This window comes from Paroedura picta, chromosome 10 (genome assembly GCF_049243985.1).
Source record: "Paroedura picta isolate Pp20150507F chromosome 10, Ppicta_v3.0, whole genome shotgun sequence".
Taxonomy (NCBI): domain Eukaryota; kingdom Metazoa; phylum Chordata; class Lepidosauria; order Squamata; family Gekkonidae; genus Paroedura; species Paroedura picta.
In genome coordinates this window covers 35,568,025-35,585,001 of record NC_135378.1, presented here as the reverse complement: position 1 = coordinate 35,585,001, position 16,977 = coordinate 35,568,025, and the positions used below count along the sequence as shown (strand labels likewise).

The window sequence follows — 16,977 nt, the reverse complement described above, 5'->3', positions numbered from 1 at the left end:
GCATTCTTGGACCCCGCTGAAGCACTAGCCCCCTCGCTGAATCTCAGGTGCTCTTATTTTTCATATGTATCTGTTTGGAAATTTTACCTTTTGCTTTCTACGCACATCGAATTTTATGCCAATAAAGGTTTTCTGAATCTGAATCCAGATCATTCTCAATGCTGTTGCTTTTTATGATTTTGTTTACTTTGTGAGCAAGTCTTTGACGAGACAGAATATCCATGCCCTAAATAAATAAAGAGGCAAACAAAAGGTCAATGAAAGGGGAGAGAGAATAAGACCACTTCCTGCCCTGCCTCAGGCTTAATATGTCTCATTTAAATCTAGATCATTCTCAATGCTGTTTCTTTTTATGATTTTATTGTTTTGTTTTTTTAACTTTGTGAGCAGGTTTTTGGAGAGACAATATATCAATGTCCTAAATAAATAAATAAGCAAGAAAGAATGGTTGGTGGGAATGAGAAGGCAGGGTGCAAAGAGAGGCATACAATAAAATTATTAGGTGTGGTCCAAATTAAGAAGGAAAGAAAAGGCCAGATGGGAAACTGTTGAAGTGGAAGGAAAACTGGAATTGAAAGAGATTAGACTCACACATGAACAGAGAGGAGAGCAAGTAAAATCCACATATTGATTTGAAATAACCAGCCAATCTTTGGCAGCGAGCCTGTCGTATTTATGTATTGTGTGATAATGTCACTTGACAATAAAACTGCCTTGCAGTCAAGCAGGGCCGATAACTCTGGAATTACAGCTCATCTACTGAAAAAGGAATAATTCACACGGAAGCGACTTGATAGCTTCAAAGGCAATTGCATTCGAGCAATGGAGCCTTCTTCATTCAAGTGAGTTTACAAGGGGGTTTTAAAAGATCACATGTCTCCTTCTTTGAAAAGACAATGCTTTCACCCATTTCTTAACAACATTGTCAGAGGGAAGAGTACCATGGTCCCTTCTCAATCCTTCACCTCTGGATGTTGTAATTGTAACTGAAAAAAAGGGAAAGAGACTTCTGCAAAGAAAAGAAAAAAAGGAACAGTCAACAGATCAATAGTTTAACGTTTTCTTATTTGAAAGTTGCCATGCAACAGAGACGATCACTTGGCAAACTGATGGAGGAAAACATTTGTATCTAATTTATACAAATCTGCTTTGTAATTTTACAAAAGATCTGGTAACCTTTTCTTGATGCTTTTGTACACTCAGGTCTATATTTCATTGAATTTGAATCAGATCAAGCAGGGAGTTCTGATTCTGCAGACAACATGGTGTCTGATGCTCCGCAAGCAGGCAGAAGAATACACCAGTGCTCTCAAACTGACTTTTGAAAAAAAAAATCCTAAAACAACAATTCCTAGCCTATAAGACAGGACATCTGTGTGCTGTGAGAATAGCTGCCAGGTGCTCTAGAAAATGAAGCCACTATTTCCTTATTTGTGAAAAGAGCCACAGTTTTAAACAGAAATGATGAGTATGAAGGATGCTCAAGGACTTTCTGTTCCACTCGCAATCTGTATCTGTGCACCTAGGGGATGAGATATTCACTTGGAATTCATGAGCCAAAAATTCTGTTATTGGGTTGAGTTCTGATAATGTCCAACACCCCCTCCCCATACACACACACAAAGTTTTCAGCATCCCAGACTACCACTGTAGTAGGAACCCTTATGCCACATTGGTACATGTATGACCCAGTCTCAAGACTCCGATGAGAAAAGATTTAAAGTCTTTTTAGAGCACAACCGAGTTACTCATTATGAATTACAACACGTTCGATAAGTGTTGTGTTGTAACACTCAGTTAAAGACAAATAGCTGTTACTGAATGGGCAGCTGTCCTATGACATTTTGACATGAAGCCATGAAACACCTGTGGAAATCGTTGAGAATTCTTCCCCATGCAGATTAATATCTAGAAAGAACCTGGAATGAAGTGGAATGGCTGTAATGTTGTTCTAATTCATAATGTTTACCAAATAAGTATTGAGTTTTCTTTCTTAACAGGCGATTGATTTTTCATCCGCTCGCTCTTCCCCTGCTTTCCACTTTTACAGCCATGGTGACTATAAATAAGTTGCAGGAAAATTACTTCTCCACTGTTTTCACAATACGTTTCTTATCTAACTAGAACAGCTGTCACATACCTAAATTCTTTTATTTATCATATCTGTGACTAAAAAATGGAAGCATTGCTGTCTTTTTAATGAAGGGAGTTAGTGTTATCAGTGTTCTTGATGAATTTTAACTAACCTTATTACAGCGGGGTTTATTACAGAGGTCTGTGTCCATTTACCTTACCTGGCTCAAAATATTTCATTCCCTCCCCCCCACACACACACACACTTGGTATAATTGTGATTCTGATGGCTGTAGCATTTTGACTAAAGGGTTAAGGGGCAGCTTTTGTATATTTTAAAGTTCAGTCTCTGGTTCATCACCTTTAAGAAAGTTGGTCCAGGGAAAAGTCAAAATGAAGTATAAAGCAGTGCTAAGTAAATATGCTCAGTGAAGCTCCAACAATAGACAATTATCAGACCAGAGAAAGTGGAAAGAGGTCATGAAAAACACAGAGAGAGAAAGGAGCAATTAGTGTTCACAGTTTTGTTTGTTGAAATCTGCATTTATTCCAGATCCTGCCTGACACTGGATAAATTGTTTCTTTGTTTTAGGACTACCGTGTTGAAGTTTCTTTGGCAGGTTCGTTTTTTCTCTCTTTGTACACAGCATGGTCCAGCTAACGTGATGGAAGTCCCATTGATTGCAGCGGGAAGGATTTAGCCACAGGTCAAAGTCAGCCATTTTCAACTGTGGAGGACTGGCTCCCATGTCAGTCTGGGTCTGGAGATTGTGCATTGTACTCAGAAGGGCTTTGGGTAGAGTCTGAGCAGATCTTTGCAGAGGCTATCCATAACTGTTTAATCCTGTACGCTGGGATTGAAATTTTTAACATGGTGCTGCTGACTTCTGGCTTTGCATGGGGGCCTCAAGTCATCACTGGGGGGGAGAAGAAGATGAATCATCATACAAATCAGTGGGACTCATGCCATTCTTAGGCTTGCCAGTCCCCAGGTGGTAACTGGAGATCTCTCAGAATTACAATTGGACTCAAGTTATGGAGATCAGTACCCCTGGAGAAAATAGTTACTTTGAGCATTTATACCCCAATAGGTTTCCTTCCATCCCCAAACCCTACCCTCCACAGGCTCCACCCCCAAAATCTCCATTCCATATTCCAATGTGAAAAGGCCACAAACATATTTTTGCAGAGATGTGGTCAAGGTACAGATGCTTGTGAAATTCTCACCCAAATTTATCCTTGGCTTCGTAGGTCCAAATTACTTGATCTTATTCTGGAGAAGAATTGAAACATTAGGACATCTTTCTATATTTTTTAAAACATTGTGCATTTGAAGAAACCTTCTTGGTGTAGTGATTAAGAGTGATGGCTTCTAATCTGGTGAGCTGGGTTTGATTCCCTGCTCCTTCACATGCAGCCAGCTGGGTAACCTTGATCCAATCACAGTTCTCTTAGAGCTCTCTCAGCATCATGTGTCTCACAGAGTATCTGTTGTGGAAGGGAAAGTGAGCTTTGAGGCTCCTTTGGATAGTAAAAAGCAGGGTATGAAAAACCAGCTCTTCTTGTTGCCCTGATCAGTTCACAAAACTACTTTCAAGAGAGAGGCTTTGCTCCTGTACTAGGTGGTTTGATTTGGCCTGTTTTTACCACCTGAGTCCTGCCAGTGGACAGAGAGGTGAATCTGAGTATGTTATGAACTGTAACACAAACATTTTGTACGAATGCATTCCTGTAGCCCCACTTGGCAACTATGATTTATATTCAGAGAGGGTGTTGTACATAGCCTAGGCAATGATATTACATGAGCATCACACTTCCCAATATCCCCCCTATAATTCTTTGAAGGCACCAATAACAACTGCCGACCCCTAACTTAGTGCTTTGATGAATACCATGGACTCTGCAGATGAAAAAGAAGCACCTAATCTTGAATCACATTTCATGTTATACTGTGAACAGATCAGAAATTTGACTGTGTGACTGACTGACTTGAGAGAAAGCTGGGAATTATGAGCAGTGTGGGTTTGATTTCCATGTGACAACTGTAACATCGCTCTCAACTTTAGAGGTGAGAAACCTGAGTTGAATTTGACACTTAACTTCAGTGCTCACCGGGAAACCTTGATAAAGCTGGGTATAATCCACATATTGGTGACCCTGTAATCCAAACCTCCTGCTGAAGGCTTCCCAAAAACTTCAGGTAAATATTAAATAGCACAGAAGATAAGTGAACCTTGTTAGACCCCACAGGACAATGACCATGGGGCAGAACATGACCCCCCCCCCAACATCATCTTCTGAGACTGACCCTCAGATAGGCCTGGAACCACCTTAACAGTTTGGTGTAGTGGTTAGGAGTGTGGACTTCTAATTTGGCATGCCGGGTTTGATTCCCCACTCCCCCACATGCAGCCAGCTGGGTGACCTTGGGCTTGCCATGGCACTGAGAAAGCTGTTCCAAGCAGTAATATCAGGGCTCTCTCAGCCTCACCTCCATCACAGGGTGTCTGTTGTGGGGAGAGGAAAGGGAAGGCGACTTTAAGCCGCTTTGAGCCTCCTTTGGGTAGAGAAAAGCGGCATACAAGAACCAACTCTTCTTCTTCTAACATAGTTTCCTCTGGTCCCAATGCTGGCTCAGTAAGCTACTATGGTTCATAATACCAAAGGCCACTGAGAGGAGATCCAGATGAACTAGCAGGGTCCCCTCCCCCCAATTAGTTCTCAGTAGAGACTATCAGTTAAACAGCCAAGTTAGCAATTAGTACCTGCTTCAGCACTCTGTATGTTTGATTCCCTTCATATATAATTTGTGTGAGAGGCATGCAACATTTAGCCAGATATCAGAAAACTTTAAAAAGAAAATATTCTTTAAAAATAATCCAAGTGCTACAGGCTCCCATCATAATTCATAAAAGATATCCCCTGTGCAAGCACCGAGTCATGTCTGATCCTTGGGGTGACACCCTCCAGGGTTTTCATGGCAGGCTCAATACAGGGTGGCCTTGTCATTGCCTTCCCCAGTCATGACCGTTTACCCCCCAGCAAGCTGGGTACTCATTTACCAATCTTGGAAAGATGGAAGGCTGAGTCAGCCTCAAACCGACTGCTGGGATCGAACTCCCAACCCCATGGACATTGCTTCAGACAGCATTTCTGCTGCTTACCACTCTGCACCACAAGAGGCTCTTATAATTCATACTCTTGATCAAACATTCAGTCTCTCCTGAAAAACACGAAACAGCAAATGGCACACCATTAACCCATTTTCCTCATAAAATCTCCCAAATGATTGCAGGAAATGGCACATTAAAAAGGCCTCATTTAACCCAACTCCTTGTAATTCAATCCCACAACATGTTTGGCAGAAATGGTCACAGGCCTTAATTTACAGTACCAAAAACACAGCTGGAACAGTGACAAAAGAGAGCTGTATTTCTGCACACACTAGATTTGCAGTCTAGCCTCCATAGCAATTAGAAGGGAGCATCCCAGTGAAAAATTAGGGCTTCCTACATTGCATACAGGGGATGAGTATTATTTTGTTCAAATGAAACCCACAAGTTAGGAAAATCCCCATGCAACAAAGTATTTAAATCCACTGTTTTGTCTATCAGTACTGAAGAGTTCTAACAGCTTGGCTTCCAAAGACACCAGAATGTCGTCTAAGAGCCACGGATCAAATCTAAGAGCTTCTTCACCACATAAAGCTCAACTGGAATTGTCATGCTACTGTTACAAGGCCAGGATTGGCTCTCTGCCTGCCAAGCACAGTGGGATGATCTCCAAAAGGACTCTGGTACAAATGATTCGAAGGAGTCTACCCAAACTCACTAAGTCCAGGCTTATCAAACAAAATACTCTGTGTGTGTGTATATGCATGTGCATGCGCACATGCACATGTGCACTCTTTGGATATTGGTGTCTCACTGTCTCTTTACCTGGAGATTAATTTCCATTTTCTCATTTATTTTAAGGGTAAAGATGATATGTGAGCAATTTCTTTGCAGAGATTTATTAAAATAATGGGTAATAACTTCATCACATGATCCAAACAAATGATAGGCAATCAGACTGGATAAAGTAAATACGGTCTAATCTGAGCATTGATAATTGAACAGAAATATGTCTGACAGATAAATGTATACAAATGCACAAAGCGGTCAGTGTCGCTGACCATTGGGGCAAAATGTAACAGAAGAAGGACATTGATTGATTGATTGATATGGCAAAGTTGCACACAGGAAGCATATAATAATATACAATATGTAGCCAAGTGGGTATAACAGTCATGCAGACAGACGGGGCAATTGCTCTAAATCCTAATATTTAAATTTTGATCCACTCAGTCGCAGCTGAGGAGAGGACAAAGCATTCCACCACATCTCCCTGAAAAGCATGATGTCCCCATTCCTGTGACAGTTAGAAAATAGTTTGGCAGGCTGCCCACATCCACAGTTTGGGATCAATGGTGGCCAAGCATTTTTGGAGTATTCTACTTGCAAAACCTGAAGCCCTTTGGGTCAAGCACTGGGTCCTCCTCCACTAACCATGCTCTCCGAGGAGTTATAAGCACACACCATGGCAAATTATCCCTTGGTAAATGATTACCTTTATTCTTTCAAGCGATGCTGGGGCCACTTTGTCTCCTGCCCCAAACTTCTCCAAGTCAATGTGTCTCAGTTAAACAAAATGACACATGTCCTTTTTATTAACATTTGGAGGCTTCCCCTAAAGTGACTGCGCTCCAGAAGCCCTAACTTCTCTCAGCAGAGATTTGCCTTTTGTTATTTGACTAGCCGGTGGCGACTGACCTAGTGACGACACAACTCCATATTTTGGCAAACAGCATTGGCCGCAGCTGTTTATTAACAAATAACCCCAACGTAGGGTTGGCCCTATGCTGGTAAGGGAGCCTGACCCCATCAGCCACCCGGCTGCATTATCTGTACCTCGGCACTCACGCTCCACACCTCACTCCCAGCTGGGAGGATGGGATGCCTTTCGCCACAGAATCTCCAGGGAAGCGGCAGCAAGAGACCCAAAGGGCATCTGCCTCCATTGGTGACCCCTCGCCACTTGGGCCCCCGGGCCCCTGGCCTCCCAGCTGGGTAGGCCGTGCCCGGGTGACTGCCCGTCTCCTTACTGAGACCCCCACCTCAGGGAGTCCCTGCACGCAGGCGGGCCTCCCTGCCAACAGGCTCCCTACCAAGCATAACCACAGCTGCGACAATTCCCTTTCATCTGCTGTCTTCAGTCCTCTCCTCCCTTGCAGCAAGTCACTTCAAATCCCTCTTTTAAGGCAAATTGTCTTTCATTGCAATGTTACAAATGCCCCATATCTTTGAGATCAGAAGGGTCAGTTCACACTGCCATTTACACAAATCTTATTCATGGTATGAACTGAAGGTTTTTATACCACCTTTCAACTAATCAAAGGATTTTCAAAGTAGCTTGCAATTGCTGTCCCTTCTTCTCCCCACAACAGACACCCTCTAAGGTCAGTGGGACTGAGAGAGCTCTGCGAGAACTGTCTGGCCAGAGGCCACCCAGCTAGCTGCATGTGGAGTTGGGAATCAAGCCTGGCTCTCCAGATCAGAGCCCACGACCTGTAATCAAGTACACCATGCTGGCTCTCAAATGTCTGTTTGAATCCAATGCAGTCAGTCAAAGGGTTTGGGAAAATGGCAGGAAAAGAAGAAAAACAAACAAGCAAAAACTATGAAAAGAACATTGGAAAAAAATCAAACACGTTCACTTAGGCCACGTGCACACAACCATTAACACTTATTGAAACCCAGCCATATTCCCCACCAGTTGCCCAAATTCCTGAGGATGTAGCTCTCTTTAAGGATGCAGTGAATTTCTCCGCGGTGAGGCCGCTCCTGGGGCCAAGAGAAGACCGGCTCCTAGTGCCCATTTTATTAAAAAAATAAAATGGGCTTTATTTCTAGTAGAATCATAATCTTGCAGAATACAGTTGGGAAGTATAGCTGTGTACACATCCACCTGGGGCTCCTCCCTATCCACCCTCTCCAGGTCCATCATTGGCCATTTTGGGAGGGGTGGATGGATCATATAACCCAATAAAAATCTATACAAAAATGAGTTAACTCCCACCTATTTGGGAAACCTTTCCAGGGTGTAAAGAAACCCCCAGGTTTCATAAAACCCTGGTTGAGAAAGCTTGGAAGAGACTGAGGCCCCTCAAAGAGAGCAGAATAGACAGTGGAGAAGCTGGGGTTTTTTTTTGCTCATAGCATGTGAGCTTGAGATGTGCTGGTAGGTGGTTAAACCTCCCTTATTCTTTGTCCTTGCCAAAAACCAAGAAATCTGATCAAAGACTGGGAAACCTGAAGCAAGCAAAATTCTAGGAAACCGGCTCTTCTTATGATTTATCTCCAGGAGAGTGTACATCATATTTAGATAGAGCAAACAGGATTAGATAGAACAAATTTGCCTTCCATATACAAAACTCTAATAAAAGCTATAGATGAAGCCCATCAAGATGAGATTGCTCATGCTTTCTGATGGACGTGTCAAACACAGTTTGTGAGTGGAATGCACAAAAGCCATTTACAGCATATGAGCTGTTGTCCCTACTTAGTGATTGTTGGCATTAGGCACAAACCACAAAAACAACAACGTCAGTGCTGTAAAATCTAGTGATGACCAGCAAATTGCATTAGGAGCTGCCATGAAGCATGATTTGAGTAGCTCAAACTGTAGGAGAAAGTGGCATTTGGTTTTCTGTATAAAGAAAACTGTACAGAAATAAGGACATTTTGTCATTTGCATTTCACTTACTCTCAGATGATGTTTTGCCACTTTGCGAGAAATTTCAGCCCACTTCTTAGTCATGCCTTAATGTCTGAAACAATAGATTTTAAGCACACTTTCTAAAAGCCCAGTGCCATCTTGGGCCAAGTCATACTCAGGATGCAGATGGTATGTCATTAAAGTCAACTGCTAACAAGATTTCTGGATTTCATACTTCTATTTACAACCCCATCTGTGAACTGCTGTGCCAGGGCCTTGGAATTTAGGCTGGGATGTAACAATACTAAATCATTACATCTTCTTGGCTTGTGTGCATATCAACAGAGGGTCTAGCCTATAAAGCACAAGCCATTGCAAGAGTTCAGAGCTGCTTCCAATGGGTAAAGAAATGGACAGAAAGGATGCATAGAAAAACTGATAATTGATTCATGTGCCAGCACAAAACATTAACCGTTACCATCAAGTCATCAACATCATGATAACCTAAGCCACCTTTCCATAGCAACCTTTCTGAATGAGATTTTTATTGCCAGGGTGCTAATTAGCCAAGCATAGTTGCTCGGAGTAGAATGTCATAATGTGACAAGTACACTGTCACTGCGTGCCCTTGCATCTGTACTCATTGATATGACTGATTCGCAGGGTGTCAGTATGGATCCCACCAGAGTTACTGATGACAAAAGGGTTTCCATCAGCAAAGCACAATATTCATGCCTTCCCCATTCCACTACATCCTATAATGTCCCTCGAAATGCTGCTCCCAGGAAATGGAGGTTTCAGGAGAAGGGCATCAGGAGGGGGAGTTAGAGGTTTTGTCACCTTCTCTTCCATCAGAAAACGTGAACAGTAGGAGATACATTATACATCACAGACATCTCAATGGTTTTACAACTCCTCTGCAAGTCTAAATTCCTTAGACCAATGCATTTAGACTAGAATCACTCTGGAGAAGACTTCCTATGATGTGATGCACTCAATTCATTTAGACATTCTCCAGCAAAGATTGCAGGTTTTTAATGAAGAGTCAGTTTTCTTAGAAGGGTGCAGCTCTGTTCAGGATTATACAAGATCAAGATGGTTTAGCTGTGTTAGAGCATCTGTAGCAGCAGAAATGAGTCCAGTAGCATCTTAAGGCTAACAAGGGCTGACTCTGCACTTACTTTGTTCATTCCAGTGTAGATCCTGCTGAATCCAGATCAATTTGAACTCAGGTTTTCCTCTATTCCCTCCCACCATTGAAACAGAAAGTGTTCTGCACTTGATTGTGGAAGCTCAGAATGGGGGAGGGGGCAAATGCAGCAGGTGTTTCTTTTCTTGAACAAGGGGGCAGGGTGGACAGAGAGGATTGGAGACAGCAGAGGTGGGGGGAAAATCCAAGAGGCAAATCTCTGCTGGAGCACAGTCACTTTAAGGGAAACCTTGCAACTGGGAAGACTTTGAATTGACACCCTGGCCAATCAGGGAAGGCTTCCTTACTACAGCGTTCAAGGCCCAAGGCATGAGGCAGAGTTATTTCAGAAAGACCATAGATTTCCACATTTACTCATGGTGGTTTTTGAAACATTGAGGCTTATATGCACTCCACAATATTGTGGGGGGTATGCTGTCCTAGCTGGCCACTCCCAGTGTCAGCTGTGCAGGAGGTGCTTGGGCTGCAGAGCCTAGCTGGAGCAAAGTCAAAGTTCAGTCCGAGTCATCAGGAATCAAAGCAAGCAGAGTGAAGGGGGAGGCAAAGAGTAGTCGAGTGAAAGCCAAGGTCAGAGTCCAGATAAGAATATAATCAACAAAGCCAGTCCAATTACCTGATGCATAGTCAGAAGCCATTTGCCAGGAGTCAGGGGAGCCAATGGGAGTCAGAAGTTTGCAGATCAAGGAATCCAAACCGGACCGGAGGGTTGCTGCATAAATTGCACCCATGCTGACACACTGCTGCAGCCCTGCTTAAAAGCAGCTCAGTTGATGAGCTGAGTGATTCCAGCTGGCGCATCACTCACTGTCCTCCGAAGCTGCATCAGCTGTGTCAGGTGTGTCGGGTCTGCGCTGGCATCGATCCAGCAGCCTCGCTACACCATTCCATGGCAAGTGATCTTTCCTTCTTCCGTAATTGCCCCACCAACACCTCCTCTGGACTCTCATTTGACTCTGGCTGTGCTGGGGCTGGGCACACAGCCAGCTCCTTCCTCTCAGTCCCTGCTTGCTCTGCAGTGTGTGTGAAGGAATTTGCATCTGATGCCCGCTGCCCAGATGATGGATATGGAACAGGCTCGAGTTGCTGTGGCAACTCCTCGGAGATGGGAGGTGACAGCAGGGGCATGATAGGGAGGGGAGGTAGGGTCACCACGAATTAATTATGTTTGTCGCAGAGGGAAAATTTAAAGCACCCAAAATCAAAATGGAAATCGAATTCAGTGTAGACTGCAGGGATTTCGTCGATCTGAGACTGGGTAAAAAGCCCTGCGCAGACTACACCAAGATTTGTGGAAGGTTATGAGATTTTGTGAGTTACCACTCACTTCTTCAGATACATGGAGAGTATAATCAGATTACACAGGTAATCGTCACCCTCAACATACTGTCCATGCATATGTCTCCCTACTTGACTGGAGGACACTGACATGGATTCTGAAAGTGCAAGATAGGTCATGATTAATGCTTGCCTTGACCAGGGCCTGTTTTTAAAAATTTAGAGTCCTCCACGTAGTTTATCTGATCTGCTGGTCCATACATGTAACTAACAGCCAACACAGTGGGCCTTTTCGCACGGGGATCTTTGTTGCAAATTGTTTGCGGAATGAAAAATCGCCATTTAAAATAGTGGAATTCGTCGTTATGCATACCTGCCTTTGTAGTGGAATCAGTTGCGTTTTTTAGCGTTTCCCACCGGCTTCCGGTCTCGGCAGAAATCGCTAGAAAGGAAGCGCTATTGCCAAGCTCGTCCCGCCCCTGGCCGTCAAGCAGCCAATGGGCAGCCGTTAGCATGCTCCCAAACAGCCCCTTTCCCTTTAAGAAAGGTTTAAAAAAAAAAAAAACCGACCCATAGCAACGAATCTAGGTAGATTCGTTGCTACAGAGAGACCCATCCAGCTGCCTAATGTGAGCTGTCGTTTGATTGTATGATCGTTTGCACGCTGCCTCGAGTGATTTAAAAAAATCCCCCCCCCCCCTTCTCACGGGCCCGATTTTCGGCTGAATTTATGTGTAAAAAATAAAGGGACTTTATTTCAGCAAACGGGCTTTTAAGTGGTTTGTGCTTAGTGACTAAAGGTGAAGGACTGAAGCCAGGGAAGCCTCTAAACAGAAAGAGGCTCGCTGGTGCGTTTATCCCCGCTCGCTCGGAGAAAAAAAAATGGCGATCGCTTCGCCGGAAGTTTGGAGGAGAGAGCCAGGGGGAGGGACTTTGAAGAACCAGCAACAATGGTAACGCACAGGTCTTTAGCGCTACTGTTGCAGATTGGTTGCAGGAGTGTATCGCTATCCGGAGGGTGAATCCACTTTTCTGGATTCCCCTGAAAGCGCCACAACAAAGCGCTTTTTGCGGGTCGGTTTCAGGATTGTTGCAGATTGTCTACGACGTCGTGGGTTATGGCAAATTAGTAGCGTTTCCAATTAGCAACCATTGTGCTATTTTGAAGCCGTGCGAAATGGCCCAGTGTCTTAGGGTTGGGCGCTTTGGTGCCTGAAGCAGCCAGTCTCTCACACACAGGCATGGAGCTCCGACGCACTGATGCTCACACCTCCCCTCCTTCCCACCTCATGGCTCAGCACTGACTGAGCCAGGAGAGACTGGCCGCTTCGGGCACCAAAGCACCCAAACCTAGTGTTGATTGTCTATGTCCATTAAGGTTTAGTTCATATAAAGGAGCAAACATTACAGAATTCAGCATACATTTCTTGTATCTACATCATATTTTAGAAACTCTATGGAGCACTCTCATTAGGCCTACAGACATTTCCCTTTTTGTTACCCAGGTAGTCATACAATTGCTGCTTTTGTGATCTGACATACTATAAATTATGGAGCAGGGAACCCAACCTACGAAAACAGTAGAAAAACTTCATTTTTATATCTGCAGTTTTTAAATATCCTAGAAAGTCACTTGGTCCTCAAGGGAAGTGCGTGCAGTATTAAAAAAAAAAAGTGTTTCGGCTCTCCTGCCACTATCAATGTGTCAGACGCTTAAAAGGTGATATGCCCATTATTTCTATATCTTTATTTCCATATAGACACTTGCATCTTTCCATAAAAAGATGGAATGGAAAGCTAAGGATATTGATGCTAAATTGACATGAAAGAAGTAATTTAAACCAACGAGAGCAAACAAATCAAAACAACTTCTGTGTGCTGGTGTCTGCAGAGGCACCTTTGTAAGAGAAGGGCTATAACAAATGTGGCAAAACCTAATCTGGATTTTCTGAATGATTCACATTGGTTGCAAACTGTGGCACTGGAGCAGGCACAGAAACCACCTGAGGCTCCACAAACACTAAAGAGAATGGGATCACTGGCCCAGGGGGATTGAAGGGCCATGGGGGCTGATAAGCAGAGTGCAGCCAGGACTTCTGACAGCGAGACGTGCAGGACATGTGTATTATTATTGTTGTTGTTGATGTTGTTGTTGAATTTCTAGACCACCTCTCCCAATACTGGCTTGAGGCAATTTACAAACATAAAAATACATGAATAGATAATTTATCAACTTTATCATTGAAATTAGAATTGCAATTATTAAAATTAAACCAGCTGTCTAACTAACTACTTTAAACAGACTAATTACCCCTTCCCATATTCCAGCCATCTTTACTTTTCCCCATCTGTTGGTTATACGGGTATCTCTGTCAGTGGTATGGAAGTGAGGTGTGGGGGAAGGACCTGAGAGTGGAGAGAGGATCCTATTAGGTCACCTTGGCCTCAACTATAGTCCTGGTGGAAGAATGTGATTTTCCAGGCCCTGTATAACTGTAATAGTTCTCTCAGGGCCCTGGTCTCATTTCCCCCCTGATATATGCATTTTTAAAACATGAATGGCATTATGCGATTCCCCTTCCCCCTGTAATCTGAATTGGCACATTCCATTCTACCTCCTCAGAAATCTACCACTTTTGCTGCACCAGGCCCAGTACGACTAGAGAAACAGTGCAAGGGATGGAATACTTCATACCTCATACCCCAGCCCTTTCCTGACCTTAATCACTCTCTTACACACACCTATCTGTTATGTGCTCTTTACTTGCAGATGGAGGAAGGTGCCTTACTTAACTCCAACAGAACATATAATTTTAAAAAATGCAACACTGAAGTGGGGGGGGGGGGGGATGATAGAGGTTGATAAAAGTATTCAGGGAGTAGACAGAGCTTTTTCTCCCTCTCCAAAATACTAGGACTTGAGGGTATCCAATGAAGCTGATGGACTGTAGATTTAAAACAAACAAAAGAAAAGACTTCTTTACATGACAAGTGATAAAAATGTAGACATTGCTGCCAGAAGTGATCTTCACAAGCATCAATAACTTCAAAGAGGGTTAGACAGAGTCATAGAAAATAGGTCTATCAGTGGCTCCATGGCATGGTGACTAAAAGGAACTTCCACATTCAGAGGAAGTAAACTCTGAATACTGGTGCCAAGAAGTATCATCAGGAGAAAGCCTTGTCCTCTATGATCCTCCATTGAAACTGGTTGGCCACTATGCCAGACAGGATGCTGGACTAGATAAATTGCTAGCATAATACATCTTAAGATCTTATTCCTTGTCTCATAAAGAGGTGTTTTTTTTCTAAATTATATTTTATCAATTAAATTTTCTAAGTTAAACTAATCCTACAAATGGCATTGTTGAAATCAGAACAGAGTAAAAGCCTTTTCAGGGCAGAATATACTCCTTATTCTTCAAGAGAAAATTGGTCATTGCAATCCCAAGAATATCCTGGGAGTAAGGCCCAATGCATAGACTTGAGCAGGATTCTGTTTGGATTGCTCTTTCTGTCTTGGGATACCAGAGGTCTAACTTAAGGGTTACCATCATTCATAAATGGCCAGGCATATATAGGAAAACTATAAGTTCCAACACATTAACGTAGCAGTAAGCCATTTTGCTAAATAATTGCTTTCCTCTGAACTACAAACTTTGCTGCTGCCAGAACATTTATTTGACTTATTTGAGTTTTCTTAGGGGATAAATGGAGTAAAGAGGAGACGACCTCCAGGGGTTATAACATAACATGTATGTCTGTTGGTGTGTGCATGGAGAAGCCTTTGGTTCTACTTTTCTGTAGGTCTTTTACGTCTTTTGGAGATGTTTCTATATTCTGCTAGATGTCAGTACCACTACCTCTTTCCCTCCACATAGAATTGTCACTTCAGTATAATATCTTTATGGACCTACTGAATCCTGAAAACCCATTATTTAAGGCTAGGCCTGAAGGCAGCTATACCAGGGAAGGCATCTAGAAATATTTATGTTCTAATCACATTCAGGTTACATTACAGTAATATGCTGTGTGGGAGACTGCCTTTGAAAAACTGCTCAGAAACATCAATCCAAACTGGGGCATCCAGGCTACTATCAGAAGCTGGATTCAGGGATGGCATCACCTCTGCTGCTAAAAGATGGTTGCCTATCTTGTTCTGGGTCCACTGAAAGTGCTAGCTCTAACCTTTGAGACCTTAAAGAGTTTGGAGACAGGGTACTTGAAGGACTGCCTCCCTGTACTGTCCAGAATTCAGATGATAACCTCTTTAAGCCCTTGCAGTCTATGCCCTTGCCTTCAAATGGGAGATGGGGGGTGACCACTTACAGGGCTTTTTCAATGGGAGGGGGACCTTGAGATGCCTTTGTGTTGCCAGACCAAAACATTACTTTTTAATGAAGGTGCTTGATCTTTAAATTTGTTTTCATAATCTGCTATCAGCCTGAGGACTGTTTTACAAGAACCATTAAGGCTCCTTAATGTTTTCTTCTGTTTTATGATGTAGCCCAAGGTTTGTTGTGTGTGTGTCTGTGTGTGTGTGTGTGTGTGTGTGTAGGGTCACCAAGTGACAAGTCCCCCCATCCGCTGGAGGGGTACAAGGACACGTGTATTGCTGGGGTTTGTTAATTTCATCACTTTTTAAATGACAATTTCATTCTGATGATTTTATCATGCTTCTCTTTGTGAGCCATCTGAAGAAGGCAAGTGTGAAGGCAGCGTATACATCCCCTAGACAAACAGGGACCAGAATCCCTACAGTTACTTTATGGTGGCCCCTAGGTAAGAAGCACTGCACTGTTAGAAGGCCAGACTCCTGTTAGTTATACTAAGTGAGGCCGACACAAAAGTGTCACACAGCCTGGCAATCAGAAAGGTCAATGATACGGCACATTCTTCATTACATTTGTGCCAGAAGAAGGCTCTGGGGCCTAAGCACACCAACACAGTTAAGGGTCACTCACTAGGCTAGCTCTAAGCATCAACCTGCCAAGTTCCTGGTTCCTGCAAAGAGTCCCTGAGAGTGGCCTTGCTTTCTCTGCATTGTGTTTTAAAGTGTGCAGTTTCCCAACCAGCGAGATTACCTTTATTGAAACGAAGTGGCACTGTGATGCTGTCGCTGCACTGCAGGAAAAGTAAATCATTTACAACGCTAAGTTTTGACAGTGCGGTGATTGAAACTCAGTGCCGCTGTTAGGAAATAAAATCAATGTCCAAAGTCCCAACGTGCCCAGGCCCTGCTGAACTTTTCAACTAAAACAATTATATTTCTTCTGACCCATTTTAGTCTTTATTTTCTCGCATAAAGCTTTGTGACCTTTATTGTCAGGCCAATTCATTGCAAATGGCAGCATGAAAAGTGCCCGGCCACTGCGGAAGCTTCAGACCGAGCATATCATAAATTTCATCATTTGGTGCTTGTTTTCCAAGACAAATCTATATGGCATTGCTGTCACTCCTGTGCAATGAAAACGAAATCGAGGAGCTGCCGTTTGAAGGCCGCAGAAATAATAAGACAAGCATCCCAGCAACTAGGAGGAAGGTAGTGTTTAGCACTGCAAATTATGAGAAGCAAAAGGATCCATTTTGTTATTTGTTATATATGGTCCTAGGGTCTGAGTCATGATCATAAGGTAGTGGCGTGTTCATTGTTCAGAGATCCA

General features: G+C 43.2%; 1 long non-coding RNA gene across 1 annotated transcript in view; it reads right to left on the bottom strand.

The window, feature by feature from the left end:
- Positions 1 to 2,367: 2,367 nt before the first annotated feature.
- Positions 2,368 to 16,977, bottom strand: part of LOC143819940 (uncharacterized) — a 28,948-nt gene continuing 14,338 nt past the window's right edge. The window contains exons 2-4 of the long non-coding RNA XR_013225174.1: positions 5,238 to 5,296; positions 3,301 to 3,346; positions 2,368 to 2,990 (exon numbers count right to left, since the gene is read on the bottom strand). This is a non-coding gene — a long non-coding RNA (uncharacterized LOC143819940). The remainder of the gene's footprint in view (positions 2,991 to 3,300; positions 3,347 to 5,237; positions 5,297 to 16,977) is intronic.